Source organism: Episyrphus balteatus, chromosome 3 (assembly GCF_945859705.1).
Source record: "Episyrphus balteatus chromosome 3, idEpiBalt1.1, whole genome shotgun sequence".
Classification (NCBI taxonomy): Eukaryota; Metazoa; Arthropoda; class Insecta; order Diptera; family Syrphidae; genus Episyrphus; species Episyrphus balteatus.
In genome coordinates this window covers 21698389-21715641 of record NC_079136.1, presented here as the reverse complement: position 1 = coordinate 21715641, position 17253 = coordinate 21698389, and the positions used below count along the sequence as shown (strand labels likewise).

The following is a 17253-nucleotide window of genomic DNA, read 5'->3' as shown; positions in this document are numbered from 1 at the left end:
CAAATATTTTTTTATTTGACTTTTTTGAAAAAAATAAAAATGCAGTTTCATTGCAATCGCCTTGAATATTACGTCTGCAAATTTTAATCAAAATCGTTAGAGCCGTTTTCGAGTTATTTGGTATAATTTGAAAAATTTTTATGGGAGGTACACTTTTTTGACTTTTTTGAGAAAAACTAAAAATGCAGTTTTATTGCAAACGAAGTTTAATCAAAATCGTTAGAGCCGTTTTCGAGTTATTTGGTTTGAATTGAAAAATTTGTATGGGAGGTAGGTACACTTTGTAAGCGAGATATAAAAAAAAACAAAAAAAAAATCAACTTTCAGAATTCCATAAAAATCATCTGTACCAAATTTGAAGAAAATCCGCCCACCCATTTAGGCACGGACGGAATTGCGAGACCCACTTTTTTGGAATTCTCCATCATGGTAATGTTGGTTTTGATTAAAACCTAAAATTTTTTTTTCGACACGAAACCAATATCTACTTGCACTATAGAGCAAGTAAAAAATGGAATAGAAAGATGTAACAGTCAGTCACTTCAGCGCTTAATTGAAAAATTAGTTGAAATTTTTTTATTTTTTTTTCTAATTTGTTTTTATAATTTTTAGGAAATATGAAAAAAAAAAAATTTTACTTAAATCCTCTTTACTGAAAATAATGACCTAATGACTACTCCAAAAAAAGAGAAACAATATTTATATAAAGTAAGTTGCATACTTTTTGGTTGGACTGTTAATACTGGGAATTATATGGGGTTGAAATATAAACTATTTTTAGTCATTTCACAAACCAAAGCAAAGTTTGTTTGTTCGCTCATCAGAATTCGGACTTAAAGTTAGGAATGGAAGGAAATTTTAAATTTATATAATATTTATTTCCGTTTCCGGAATTTGATTTTAAATACACTATTTGACAAGAAAATGTTTATTGAAAATTTCATGAGTTATAGAAATAATTTATTTGCCTACTGCAAATTATAAGATACATAATACAAAAATATGTTTGTTTCACAATGTGAAAATACTCGTATATCAATCATTTTAAATAGTCCGTCAAATTATACTAAAATAAGGGGGTAAGGGGAAATTAATGTAACCTCGGATGTCTAAACTGACCGGACTAAAAAATAAAAAAAATTTATTTAAGTCGATTTTCTGTTATTCGGCCCGTTCTTTAATTTTTTTTGTATAAATAACTTAGTGAAGCAAGAATTTGAAATACAAGTTTCATTCAAGTAAAGACCACACTGATAGATTAACTGGAACGTGGTAAACATTAGTTTTAATTTCAATATAGGGTAAGTGGGGGCAAGACCGCCCCTTTAGTGTTTGATGGTTTTAAAAACCAATAAAAAACTACTTTTAATTAAAATAAAGTCTTTATTCATCAAGTTAATTGTTTACTATAAAAAAAAAATAGAACAAAAGATAATAAGTTCTGAAAAAACATCTAACAAAAAACGGTCTTGCCCCCACATGGGGTAATACCGCCCTATCAAATTTTGTTCTTAAAAAGATCGTTTCTTTTGTTTTAAATGCACTCTATTTGCAATAATAACACAATTATGCTATATTTTCATTAGTCCTCACAAGCTTTGTGGTACCATTTGCTACACATTTTGCACTTAATTCAACAATATTTTGGATTGGACCTATAGAAAACAGTTGCAGATAGAAGGTACAAATACAGTCTGCAAAGTTCTCTTCCTCAGAGTCATCACTTAGAGTATTATTTGGGCCCTGTCGCTTAGCTTTTTGCAAGATTTAGCGATGAACTTCTTTTTTCACTTTTTTTGAGCTACCAGAGCTTTTAATTTCGCCCATGGGCGGTCTTGCCCCAGTCATATCATATCTGATATTCTGGACTATTTTTTTTTTCTAATTTGTCTTAATGCCTCTTTTTCGTAGAAAATACTTTTGAATATATGTATACACTTTCTATTATAAAAAAAGGAAAAGTCTTTCTCTGATCAGTTGATTAAATACTTGTTTTCCCTTCACTGCATTCCTTCACAGCTGGGAGAAGACGTCATCATAGAAGTTATTTTTCGAAAAAATTATAATACCTGAAAAATTTCTGAAGCTACACATTAAAATATCATAAAAAAGCAACTATCAGAGTTCCATTTATATCATTTTTACCAAATTTAAAGAAGATCCGTTACCCTGCTTATAGCAGTGGAAATGTGTATAGACGACCGACAAAAAAGGAATGACGAAAAATATATTGTTTTAATGAAAAATTCAAATAAATTTTTAGCAAAAACAAAAAAAAAAAATTGGTAGGTATACGCTGTTTTCAAGAATCTTTTATAAAAATCTTAAAAAAATACAAGATTTTCTATATTGGATATAATGATTGAAATAAAATTTCAATCTGCCCTCTAGAAAATCTATTAAAACTCATAAAAATCTAAGTTTGAAAATCTTTTCATGCTTAAATCTACAATCAGCTTATTGAAATTCAAAATGTCCAAATAGTGGAGTAACTAAAGCTCAAAAATTGGCAATATTAGGGAACCCGGGCAAACAGCTTAGATTTTGATGATCTTTTTTTTCAAACGTCAGTAATTAAAAATACTTTAAAGTCTATAGATTAAAAATTGCCGGTGTTGCCGTTTTGATTTTTTAAATTTAATTGAAGATTTTTGTGAACAAAAACAAATTTTTTTCAAAAATTTTTCTTAAATTTCATAAATTTAATTGATGCCAAAAAATTGTCTGTTAAATTCAAGGAAAAAAAATATATGGGAGTAAGGGACAATCTTCCATAGTTCAAGCGATAGATGCAATTTTCTTATTAATTGACTTCAAACACAAAAAAAAATATTTGAACAAAACGGCAACACCTACAATATTCAAATATACATTTCCTTAAAGCTAGAAGCTTAGTCATATATGTAAAATTAAAATTAAGTTAATTGAATGAACGGCTTTTGAAAGAATGGTAATTGAACTAAGATTTTTGAAAAAAAAAAAAATTATTGAAAAAATTTTAACATGTCGTTTTTTAAACTTGGTCGTACTAATATAAAATGCATTTATTTTCAAATTTTTTTGGCCGCATTTATTATGATTTCAAATTATAAAAGGAAATGTCAATATGTATTACGGTTTATGAAAAAAATTAAAAAGTATTTCATTTTCGAAGAACTTTTTTTAATAAAAGTTTTGAAAAAAAATGTAACTTATTTTTTTTTTTAAAGTTCAACATTTAAACATAAAATTATTTTTTATTCATTTAATAATCCTTACTGTTGAAAGTTAAATAGCAAAAATTTAAAGTTCCTATTTACCACAGTCTTTAAGAAAATTAATTATTTCAATGCAAAAATTCAGTTTTAATAAAAAAAAACCATTGAAATTGAAGTAATTTTTCATTTTTTTTTCAAAAGTGTGATATATTTTACCTTTTTTGCTTCGAAATTCAACTGATAATATTTATGGCCAAAAATTTTTTTTAAATAAATTCATATTTTATTAGAAAAAGTTTGGAAAAAAGTAATTTTAAATTTTTCTAATAACATTTTTTTTTTAATTCTGAGTTTGAGGACCATTTTTTCAAAAAGTCTTGATTAAATTTAGTGAATTTAAATTTAAGAGATAAGAATGAGCTTCTGGCTTTTTAAAAATGTATTTTAAAATATTGTAGGTGTTGGAAGATTGTCCCTTACTGCCTTTTATATATTTTCCTTAAATTACCTAGAGAATCTTTTGCTATCATTTGTTTTATGAAATTTAAGCAAAAAAATGGTATTGTTAAAAAAAAAAAAATTAATTTTAATTTTAAAAAACAATACGGCAACACCGGCAATTTTTAATCTATAGACCTTAAAGTATTTTAAATTACGTACGTTTGAAAAAAAAATCGACAAAATCAGAGCTGTTCGGTCGGGTTCCCTAATAATTTGCTTTAGTTACTCTACTAAAATCAATTTATTTTATTAGTTTACAAATTAATTTTCACAAAAAGTTGCATTGAAAATTTCCATTTAAAAAAATTTTAAATCATTGAAAAATATTTGTGTAGACAAAAATATTTTATGTAAAATAAAATAATACGTATGTAATATATGAGACCTAAATTTATTATCTCTTCAAAAGATTGTTCGAGGTTCATTATATAGCTAGTATACATTTATACACAAAAACCTAAAAGAATCTTCTTCATTTTAAAATTGCTTTTAAAAAGAAAACCAAGTTTTCAAATGAAGTTTATTATCTCTTATTATGATGACTTAGGTTGCCATGAGGTTTACTTGGAATGAAAAGAAGCCAATTAGTCGATTTATTTAATTTTATAAAGCATTATTCAAAATATATATAAATAAGTATATCTATAACATAACATCTCATATCTCTCCGGTTTATTTTAAAATAAATAACATGGAATTTTGATTTTCCTCAAGTGCATCTTCTTTTTAACTGGAATCCGGATGCAAATTGTATACGGATAGGAATTATAAAACTTTCAAGACATGTACACACACAATTTTTCTATAGCATCCTTGCCTTTTACGAGGAGGAAGATTAAAAAACTATAAGTAAACATGAATGATATAGAACTCAGTGTTTACATTTATGAGTGAAGACTAATTTATTACAGTTATTCTTAATACATAAGTGTACCTAATTGAAATAAAATAATATCCTGACATGAATAAGAGTAGGATTCTAACATTCATCAAACATATGTACATATCAACAGTCAGTGGAATGTAAAATTAATGATGAATACTATGTGGGCTACATGTTTCCAGTCACTGATTTCATGGTTTTAATTCCAATGACTTCACGACATTGTAGTTCTTTATATTTTGCAATAAGGATAATGTATTATGCATTACAAAAGTGAAAAATAAAAAAATGAAGAAGATGTATAGAAATATGTAAATTTAATAGAAGGTAAGTAAGAAAAAAATGTCCTTTTACATTTTAAACAAAATCAACGAAGCAAAATGAAGTCACACGCTTAATTATTTTTATTGGAGGTGTTTTGGTAGAAATTACTATCATAGAACTTACAAATAAAAGGTTGACTTTTTTTACTCTTGACTTTTAATCAAAATCGTTATAACCTGAATATTTTGTAAGCGAGATATAAAATAAAAAAAATTTGTTGGCACTCGAGTATTGCCGCAGTAAAGCTACTTCATTGCATTTTGTATCAACTTATGCAATTATAATTATTTATTTATTTTTTATTTAGGTATTCAGTATTTTTTTTTCTTTGATATTAAATTAAATTTTTTCTTTGAGATTAATTCAAGTTATGTACAATTATTTATATCAAAGAACAAAAAAGTGGTTTTCTGTAAAATAGGTTTACGGACGATAACGAGAAAAAGTTATAATTTAAATTTTTTGAAGATCAATACAACGGCGTATACAAGGGGGGGGGTCACGGGGTCATGACCCCCCCCAAGAACTCAGAACTTAAAAAAGAATTTGTTATGTGATACTGAAATCTCTTGAGTAAGATTATTTTCAAAATGTTGAAGTTTTAGAACATGAACGAAAATTAAAAGTAAACAAAATTTTTGGTATTCAAACAAACTATTTTACCATATTTTGGGGATGTGGTCATATTTTTAGCGAACGCTATGCTGGATTAGGATTATTTTGATTCGTTCGATAATATTAGTTGAGCTGTAGAGTTTTGTATGGAAACAAAATCCGGATAAGTATTATATTCAAAGCTTTTTAAAAGAAATTGAATCTAGTAGGTACACAAAAATAATATCTTAAGGGCAAGACACTGCTTACCAGCAATTACAAAATGCAGCCATATCTTCTATTTTTTTATATGATGAAGTGAATAAAACATGTTTTAAATAGGGAAGCTTTCTGTGGCCTTGCTGTGTGAAGGTCAATTCTGTTGATAAAATTAGTCATCGGCAAAATGTTAAAGAAGGATATCATTTCTCAAATCTTTTTAGTTTTTTGCAATGTTCCAGTTCAATACATTCGTCTGATAAAATTTGGTGAATTTTGTTTGCTTACAGAATATAACAGTATTTTGTACATGCTAAATTTGCTAGATCTGTTGCATTTTTTGAAACAACTATCGATTTGTTAATCATCAATGGCCAGCCAATTATAGAAGCAATGTAAGCAACCTTATCTAAGGCAATTTAAATATTATTATTAAATATCACTTAGGGCTAATTTTTTGAATAGTTAGATAAACCTAAGTTAAAGCTTATTCCTAGGAATAAAAGTTTTTTTATAGTGACATTTATTCTTCTGATAGTCTATCTGACGATTGAAAAAGCTGGGCTTAATCTAATAAATACAACTGAATGTTTTTTATGGTGTAAACCGCTGATTAAAAGATACCTGAAAACGGACGAATTCCAAAATATCGTCAAAATTATTTTTTTTGTCTTTACTATTTTAATAGAGGTATTTTAAATTCCCATACAATTTTAAAACAAAATTTAAAAAAAATTATATTTTCAATGCAATTTTTTTACAAAACTTTGCGATTCGTTTGCCTGAGGTTAGGAAGACTTTTAATTCAAAAGTTAAAACTGTTATTAAGTAAAAACGATTTTTATATTAACTTTCTGGGCTAGCGGAAAACAATGAACAGTTGTTTTAAGGCAAATTATTCAATCGAAGTACTCGTACAGTACATTTTATTTTTAGGAGGATAGCCTCAATTGGTCAAAATTAAAGCCTAGTACGCTGCTGATAAGAAACGAAAAATCCCATACAAAAATGAAACAACGAAATGGTAAACCAAAAATTTCGTTCAACTTTTCGTTCTGTAGTACGCTGTTCGGCACAACGAAATTGAAAGTCTAAACTTCTTTTTCGCACACAAACAATTGCCGGGGACATTCATTGTGTGTGGAAAAATGACATTTTGAGTTTTTTTGTTTGTTTTTGTTGTTCATTTTGTAATTGCATGTCTTTCTGCGATGCGTGTTTGCTTTTTTTTCATTTATGTTTTGCAATTTTTGAGTATTTTTCGGTCCAGATTTCGCAACTAAATTCCTCGTGGAGACCGACGAAAAATTTCGTTTCACATCAGCAGCGTTCTAGGCTTTCAGGCTTAACGCTAAACTTAAACGAATCTCATACCGTTTTTGTTTGGTTATTTTTAGAACTACATTCGGAACTCTTCGATTCGAAATGCAAGACGCACAAATTTTAATGTTTAATAATTCAAAAGCCCATTTTCAGGTTTATGCCTGCTATCAAAACTTTGAAAAAAAAAAAAAAAAAAAATTGGCATGACCCCCCCCAAGAAGCAAACCTGTATACGCCCCTGGATCAATACTTATATTATAAAAAAGAGAAAAAAAATTAATTAAAATTAATTAAATTAAAAATTAGCATTTCTTCATTATGTCAATTTAATTTTAATATGCAAAAGTATTCAAAAAAATTATATTTTCAATGAGGCTTATCTTTATTTAAAAAAATTAAACCATAACTAAAGCCTATATGTTTTGTAAAAAGTATAAAAAAGATTTCTTGATAATTTTTTTCTTTAAACATCATACTGTCAATATTTTTACATGACAACCTATAATAAATTTTATATCATCTGAAAGCTTATTATTTAAGTTTTCAATATTCACCTCAATCATGTTTGTACGACCGACATTTAGAAAAAAACTGGAATTTTTCGAATCCAATCAATTTTCATCAACAAAATAAAAAAAAAAACTATTTTTCTTCCATTTTGATTTGGTCCATTTTTCATTTGACAACTTATAATAAATTCTATATCATTGGAAAGCTTATTATTTAACCTTTAAAAATATGACTCAACCATATCTGTATGGCACCTACAAAAAAGTAACAATTTTTTAAAAGGCAACCATCTCAAAATTAAAACTGAGATAACGCTATTTCTCTCACTGCTCAACGGTGGCTAGTGTCTGCAAACGATCTCCCATAGGTGTTTTGTTCTCGCTCGTCTTGATCCGTATAATCTTCGTACAGTCGTACCATTATACATATATACACGTTAAGCGAATCACCCGAGTGGGTGGTGTTAGGTTTAAAAATAAAAATAACTTTCAGAATTCCATAAAAATCATCAGTAACAAATTTGAAGGCCGTGGAAATGTGTACAGATGGACGCACTGACGCACAAACGTACGCGACGGACCCACTTTTTCGAACTTCTCCATCAGCTTCGTAATGTTGATTCTGAATAAAACCTCGACATTTTTTTTAAACCCTATGAAGCAGGTAGAAAGAAAATGCATTAAATAAAATATTTTAAATAAATCCTTTTGTGGGGCTTTAATTCGAAGCATTTTACTTGTTTATTTTGTATGCAAAAAAAAAAAAAACATACATATCATGGTGATTAGACTGATTAAAAAAAAATTGTTCATAGTACTATGAACAAAAAAAAAAAATTTTTTTTGAATCAGTCTATAATGGTGATACAGACTTTGTCTAATTAATCAGACAAAATTGCTCATATTGTATTGGATGAACATAAAGTAATATCAAATGATTGCAAGCAATAAATTAAAAACTTTGTTTCAACTAACATCTTCATTATTTTTTCCTTACCTTCAGTCCTTATTTGTAAAAGCTTTTCAGTCCTTTGTGACTTCATTTGAGTGTTTGACAGTTTTCATTTTTTGAAAATCTTTGACGTAACTTTATGACAAAAAAAAGGTACCTGGGTGCAATAAGTGGGTTGGTTGCCGACACGGTTTACATTTGACAAGTTGGGAATTGGGATTTTATTTTAATAAAGAAAAACAGAAAAAAAAAAAAAACAAAACAAAAAGAAAGCACAGTAAGAAAAAAGTACTATAGTATATTATATTTTAAGAGTAGGTACCATACCCACCAATGACGGGACATTTAAATGTATTTTTCAATTCTGTCCTCGATTTGTTTATGTCATACAAAGTGAAAAAATAAAGTTTTTTTTATTTTTTTTTTTATTTCTTGTCGATTCAATGTTGTTCATTTTGGATTTCTAGAAAGTTTTTATTTTCTATAGTTATTTTTATATCAAGGATAACAAAAAAATAAATACAAAAAAATAGCATAAAAATGTTAAAATGAAACTTTTTTTAAGAGCAAAGTATTTCAATTTACAGTTGACATTTTATTTATTTCTTTATGTCACAAAAGCAGGAAATAAGGGAATGTTTTTGATGGGAGAAACTAAAAAAAAAATGGTGGTTGAGTTCGATAATCTGTAATTGAAATAAAAGTTTTTAGCGATCTTAGACTTTTATTATATTTTTTTTTCTTTATTTTTTATTAAACTTAAAGTTATTCCATTATTGAAATGTTAAAATTTTTACTTTTTAAGTATTCTTTGTGTCTATTTTTTTTTTAATGTTTGGTGTTTGCCTTGTGTCGTTGCATTTCTGCAGATGGAATAATGGCGGCTAATATGGCCCATCTATAAATCAAAAATGTATACGCCAATAAAAAATGAAGGTAATGGACAACTAGTTCCAAATCCTTCTATATCAAAGCATCTCCTGTTGATGAGTCTTTCACCTTTAAGGATTAAAAAAAATACAGGATGCAAAGGATAAAATAACATTTTAACAGTTAAATCCCAAAGCAGCAAGCATCGCACGAACACAGGCCAAGATTTATGAATTATTCAAGTTTTTGTAAGTTTCTTATACTCTAAAATGGTAGATGGTCTAATTCTATATCTCCATTTCCATATCTACCTTCTCACTTTCTTAATCGTTTTAAATGCAATTGCCTTAGGAGATTTGAAGGATACGGAAACGGAAGTAAAATAAAAAAAAAACTGAACAGAGGAAATCCTATTTAGTGTATAAGGACGAAAAAAAAGCTTTACTGCCGGTGTTCCAAGATTTATTTGCATACATCAAATTGATATAAGTGTTCACTACTCTCTTAATAGTAACAGCACTTACATCTACATTTATACATACATACGTCTGCTAGATTTTATATTATGAATGTTTATGTGAAGATGAAAGAAGTGAAGATGAAACAAGTGAGTTATTTTGGTTTGGTCTGGCAATGTTTCCCAACGATATGTTGTAAGCACGGTTGCCACAATGGTCATATATGACCAAAATTGGTCATTTTATATTCACTTGGTCATTTGGTCACTTTTTATTCCATTTGGTCATTTTTTCTGAAGAAATTAACAAAGTATCAGCCTGCGCTATTATTAGTTTCCAGTAAAATGTTCTACCCGAAATATTTTTTGTTCGACTAGTTTCTTGTGTTCTTACCAAAATTTTAGTGAGAAACGAGCTGTTTACTACCTAGCATATAACCGGAAAAGAAAGTTCGAAATACGGGTAGCTCAGAATAAGGGAAAAGTGACATTTAATTTTTCCGGGTATAATCTTGTTCACGTGAAAGCTCTACTTTCAATTTTCATGTCCGCAAAAAATTAAAGGATGCCATGTTGGGTATGAAAATAAACAGTATATCAAAAATATTACTTCTTGTCCAGAAGAACAGAAAATTTTTTTTGAGTACATTGAAGATGTTTTTATAGTAAAAAAAGCTGAGAAACTTTTAATCTAAAACAATCAATTTTATAAATAAACATTTTAAGTAACATCAATGATCTCCATTTCGGAAGTTTCAGTTTCAAATTTATAGATAATTTTCCCAATTTCAATTGGAAAGGGATAAAATTCGAGTATTTTTCTACAGGCAATGCTATTTAGCAGGGTTCGGACTTCAGTTTCAAAATTTCGAATCAACTTTGAAAAAAAAGTAGATCCAAAATTTCGGAAGTAGATTTCAAAATTAAACTTTCAGAACATTTATTTACAAAAATTTATTCTAAAAAAATATCTAACAAATTACCTGAAAAATTTTTGATCAGGAATTCTTCAAAATCAGTCAAAATTACTTTGATACACTTTATTTATATTTTGAATTCGAATAATAATTGACCTCCATTCATATTTTGAGATTTCAGTTGAGCTTTATTTCTCAATGCCTCGACCAGATTCAAAATCGAAGTTAAATCCCTTTCTCTAATTCTTCTAAATTTATTATTTGAAAAATATTTTTCAATCGAGAAATAGAAGTAGTTCCTAAAAAAGAGAAGTAGGGAAGTAGATTTTATTTTTTTCCCAAGATCGAAGTAAATCTACTTCGATCAAAGTAAAGTCCGAACCCTGCTATTAAGACAATGTTCCGTTGCAAAACTTGAACCCGAAAAATGAGGATCATTTTCATAAACAACTCTACAAGATTTTAAGCAAGGTCTGATATTTTCAGGGCTATGTGCTGAAGTGAACCAACAAAAAAAAAAAAGGGCATGGTATTTTTTTCAACAAAAGACAATTTGAAACGAAACACTTTTTGACCAAACTAATGACAGATCTTAAACCTTGCGCAAGTTTTGGTACTAGATTTGATTTTTTTTTTTTGACTGGTCCGTTATAGCTGTGAGCCCTCCATTTGTGGTTACTGTTCTAATGTCCCTTACGTAAATTCTTTATATAATTTTGTCTTTAGTTAAAAGTTAGCAGAAACAAATTATTTTGGTCATTTTTAGTTGTGTTTGGTCATTTTTATTTACATTCTTGGTCACAAATTTTTTTTTGAAGTGGCAACCGTGGTTGTTAGGTGCATACGATATATTTTAAGAAGAACTTTAAAGGCTATTTACATTGAATTATATAATTTAAAAGAACATGATTACAATTTCATGTCTTTTTGCTGTGGAAAAGACTTTCATCTTTTATTAAGAGGACTTTATTTAAAAAAATTGCAATTATCTAATAGACACCTTTGTTTGTTTGATATTCTAAGTCCTTAAAAAAAAAAATGTTGCTTTCCTCAAAGCGACATATTAACGCATGCTTTTTTTTGGGCCAAAATCGTAACAATGTAACTTCTTCCAAAGTCTTTTAAATTGAAAATTGTGTTTAACAGCGAGCCGTAAGTTTGTCTATAAATGCTCAGAACATACAAAAATCAATTAAATGAGAACATGAAAAATATGTTATTTTTATTTTGTTGAAAAAGAATTCCTAAATTTCTTAAGAATTTCGAAAATGATCCATATCGATTGGGAAAACATTATTTTCATTATTTTTCTTAACAAAAACGGTCATACCTTTATAATTTGTCCTTAAAATCTTAAGAAAAGTATCTTGTTTTCTTGACAAAAATTAGGCTTTAATTAGAAAATTTAATACCGTGTGGATTTGAAAGATTTTGAGTTTTTTTGAGTAAGAATTTTCTTGTTAAAGATTCCGTTAATGTATACTTTAAGTATTCAAGATTATGTTTTTACAAAAATATTGGGTAAAGATTGTTGGAATATAGTTAAAATTTTTACTTTTGAAAAAAAAAAACTTTTATATGGCTTAAAAAGTCAAAGTTATTGTCAAAAACCTTATTTCAGCGATAATTGCCTGACGGGAGAATCAAGCCGATCGATCCAGTGGTTTCGGAGAAATGTTCCTCATCGACTTTGATGATAGTTTCGAGAAAAAAACTTTTAAAAGTTTGGGAACCATTTAAACTAGGTTAACACGTCTTTGAAAATACCCTTTTTTCTTCGAAAAAAGAAAAGTTTGAATGCAGAAAGAAGCTTAGTATGATTTAAAGTAACATTATGAAATTTCGCAGTCTTTCTTCAACTCTTCGCGGAGTGCCACGTGTTTTCTGTAATTCAAAATTCACGTGTCAAAATATCAGCTTTTTTCAAAAAGTTGGTGGGCATTCCGTTCGTTTAAATATTTCTGATGGTGTTAAAAAAAATGTACATTTTTATACTATAGTACATGTCCTCGTAAATGCATAAAATTAAAAAAGCTTGAATTCCAAATTTTTTTCTTATCATTGCTTACAATTTTGGCCTATTTATTAATATATTCGCTTTAATTTCTCAAAAACCGTAAGATTTATCCATGTTACATGAAATCTTACAGTTTTTGAGTAAATAAAGTAAATATTTTAATAACTAGGCTAAAATTGTAAGCAATGATAAAAAAATTTTCAAATTCAAGCTTTTTTCATTTTTTGTACATTTTCTTACACCATCAGAAAGTAGACATTTTAACGAATTAAATGCCTACCGACTTTTTGAAAAAAGCTGATAATTTGACACGTGAATTTTCGATAGAAAATTAGGGTGTTTTTTTGATATTAAGTCAAAATAAGGTGAACAAAATAAATATTTTAAATCAAATAAATTACAGTGTATTTGGGACATTATAAGGTAAGTTTTTACAGAATTTCGTAAAAAAAATTTTTTTTTGAAAAAGATATAAATAAAAAAACAAAAACTCGGTTATTTGAACTTTTCACATACATTTTGAGGTTATGTTAAAAAAATTGTCCATACAAAAGTTGTAGATCTTTTTATTACCTACAACTTTTTTCCATAGGACTTGCAGTTTTGCCGGAAATCGAGATATACCATTTTTTAACACTTAAAACTCAACCCACCCACTTCCCGAACTTGGTTCGGCCGTAACTTTTGACAAAATGACCTTTTTTTTAGAAAACATAATTTTTTTTTAATGTTGAAATGTTGTAAAACAAAAAAATTTGTGTTAGTATAATCTTGAATAGTCAATAAATCAAACACAAAACAAAACATTGGAATAGATTCACAGTTTTCGAAAATACAGACTTTTAAAAACTAAATGTCAAATGTACCTCTTCTTCCCTACCTATGCACGACTGGGGTCGCACGTACTTGCTCTTGTAGTTCAAAGTATGGTTATCTTAAATAGCTATTGGAAATTTAAGATTTTGTTACCTAAGTGTCGAGAAAAAAAATCAAAAAAAATTGCAAGTTAAAAAAATTAAAATTAAAATTTTTTTTTCAAAAACTTAAAAAAAATTTTTTTCAAAAACTTTTTTATTTTTTTTTTTTATTTTTGACACTTCAAAATTATGTCTGTAAATTTTGAATAAAATTAACTCATGTTTTGATGAAATATATGAACTTAAAAAATATGTTAATTTTTGAAAAACGGCAACGTCATATTTCCGTTCTCCGCATTTTTTGAGAAAAACTAAAAACGCAGTTTTGTAAGAATCAATGGGAGTATTACCTACAACAAATTTAATCAAAATCGTTAGAGCTGTTTTCGAGAAATTTGCAATACCTCGAAAACTTTATATGGGAGATATGCGTTTAAAAGGAGATATTAGAAAAATAAAAAAAACTAGTCTAGTTAATTACGTAAAAATCGTGTGTACCAAGTTTCAAGCAAATCCGTCCATCCGCTTAGGCCCTAGCTCGATGTACAGATGGACGCACAGACGCACATACGCACAGACGCACAGACCGACGCGACGGACGGCATGACGAAAACCACTTTTTTGATCTTCTCCATCATCGTAATGTCGGTATTGATTAAAACCTCGAATTTTTTTTCTACACGAAATACTTGCCCTATAGAGCAAGTAAAAAATATTTCTTAAAAATGTTTACATAGATGTTCTTAAATGTTTCTTTAAACTTGAGTTTATAAAAATGAGAAGAATTGTTAAGAGCAAGCAGAATTCTAAGAGCAAGCAGATGTAAACCAGCCCTGATTTTGTTACATTAAAAAAAGTTGATTTTGTGATAATTGCTGTGACTTTGTTTAAAAAATTTTTTTGGTTAGAAGTTAAATTAAATTCAGAAACTGAAATGTGTATCTCCAAAGCAATTAAATCTCAGAGACAAGACTTACCTATTGGTACAATTAGATAACTGTAACTTGAGCTTATCATTAATGTTCTGATAAGGATGATATATACACATTATTGTTAATTGATTTTTTTTTTACATCACTCAAATCAGTATAAGCACCAATGACAATTTTTGAGCATGAATAGGATTGAATAACAGGGGATATAGCTCAGTGGTAGAGCATTCGACTGCAGATCGAGAGGTCCCCGGTTCAAACCCGGGTGTCCCCTATCAATATTTTGTTTTTATTTTTTGAAAATAACAATAACCAATTCAGTGCATGTAGAAATATCCATGAAGAATTTAAAAAAAAACTGGACCCAAGTAACTCTTGCTTTCCTTCGCTTGTCAAAAAACTTCCATTTTTCGAATTTTATAATGATTTTAGAGGAACAATTCCAAAATTAACCCTTTCCAACATTTACACCATCTGTTTGGAAAATTCTATAACAAAATTTTCCTATAAACAAACTGCACGCAAAGAGGAATCTCGTAGACATAACATTAAAATAGGATTATAATGGTTAACAAAATGACACTGTTTCATGAAATTATACACAGACATGCATATCAAGGACAACCTTCAGCAACAAAAATAAAACAAAAAAGTTGCAGCTAATTTTGTACAGGTTTTGCCAAGACCCTTTTTCTTTCGACAGAGTGGTTAAAGGAAGTAGGAAGTTGTTTGATGGTAAATAACCCAACCCAACACTGCATGAGTTGAGTAGCATCCCAACCATGCACACGCAAAGCATCTGTAACTTTCTATTACCTGATGGGTAAATACTTACATAGTCCCATTAACTTATAGAAAAGGTAGTTATATAGTCTCCGTGGATTCGAGAGTTGGGCTTTTAAAACCATTTATATGAAAATATAATTAAGTGTCACTTTTAAGCCATACGGAAATTACGAATTTCCTTTTGCGAGCACCTGATGCAAAAGAGAGTCCTATCCGATTAAGTTTACTATTTTGGATCCAAACGTGTACGTACCTACTTCTATTGTATATTCTTTCAAGAGGTATTGGGAGGTAGTCTTCGATGCATTTTTGAATTTTTTCTATAAATAATTCATCACTCCTCAACAATTCGATAACAATGATTTATACCAAATTTTACGGAGATACCGCTCTCATTTCATAGTGGAATTTAGTTAAGAGGGGAAATCCCTCCGGAATTTTTTATTTTTGCATTATTTTTTTTTTGCGTAATAAATTTATTTACCAACCGAAAAAACTATTTTCAGTGGTCTTATAGCCTTAAATGAAGCCTTAAATTAAGCCTCCCGAAACCAATGCGCTCCGAACCTACCATAGTACGAAAACGAAAACTTTAAACGCATTTTTTTCGAAACTAGTTTTTTTCCGCGCCGTGCAATGTAACTCAAAAACTAATGAAGCTATCGACTTGAAATTTGAAGCAAATTACTCCTTAACTTATTTAACTACTTCTTTGTAAAAAAAACATGGTTTTTTTTCGTTTTTTTGATTTCTAATTTTTTTTTTTTTCATTTAAAAAAAATAAATATCATCTAACGGAAAAAAATTTCCTTTTTGATTTAAGATGATTTCCTGGACCTGTGCATTGCACGGCGTAAACTAGAGGCGTCAACTTTGAAAGGCTCCAGAGCCGCCATTTTGTTATTTTTTCATTTCAAAAAATTTTTTTCAATTCTTGATAATGTCAGTAATATCTTGTCTTTTTCCAAATTTCAATAAGTGCTTTCAGTTTTTCATAAAAAAATAGTGAAAAAGGTGTCGTCCGGAGGGATTTCTCCCCTTAAACAAATTTTAAAATTTAATACATTTACAAAATTTAAATAAAAAAAAAAAAAAAACACAGTACACCAAAAAAAAATCCTTTATTTTAGCTACCTGATTTTTTACCTAACCCATTTTCTGCCTCAGTGATCCTAACCTAATAAAATTTAATATCATGAATTTATTAATTTTAAAATTGAATTTTTTTTTTATTCGACCAAAAGGTCTATATTGTCCCTTTTTACTTTTTTTTCGTGATAAAATTAATTCAATCTTTTTTCGCCAGCTATTCTGATTCTACTGTCGTCGTCGGTTGTGTCCCCAATCGATAAAGAAAAAAAAAAAAAATCACAAAGATTTCATCTCATTCCAACTGAAGCTAAAATGCTCCAACAATCTTCTTCTACCCTTTAATATTAGTCCTTGAGCCTTTTTATATAAAGTTCAACCAGACAACAGCGTTATTTTTCCCGTTCAGCCTGAACCACTTTCAGGTTCACGTGTTGTCGTTGTCACCATTATCATCTTTATTGGTGAGTTGGTCGGTGTGACAGTGTAAAGATTAAATTCTTTTAGTATTAAAATATTCAAAATGTTATCATAACTTATAGAAGACGTGACAAAAATTTTGTTTTCCGCATTATCAGAATTCTAAACCTTTTTTTTTGTTCGTTGTTTTAACAATTTTATAGTCGTTGTTCTTAAAGTTTTAGATGTAACTGCGGCGGGGGTGTTTCAACAAAACGTTTTGCCCCTATCCATTTTTAGAGGAGAAAATAGTCTCTGTTTGGATGCAGAAGTTAAAGACCACCTTTTAGTCTTGCCTTACAATTTA

At 28.5% G+C, this 17253-nt stretch overlaps 1 non-coding gene across 1 annotated transcript; it reads left to right on the top strand.

The window, feature by feature from the left end:
* Positions 1–14814: 14814 nt before the first annotated feature.
* On the top strand, positions 14815–14886 carry Trnac-gca (transfer RNA cysteine (anticodon GCA)). The gene has a single exon. It is a non-coding gene; the product is annotated as a tRNA-Cys (tRNA).
* Positions 14887–17253: the final 2367 nt, after the last annotated feature.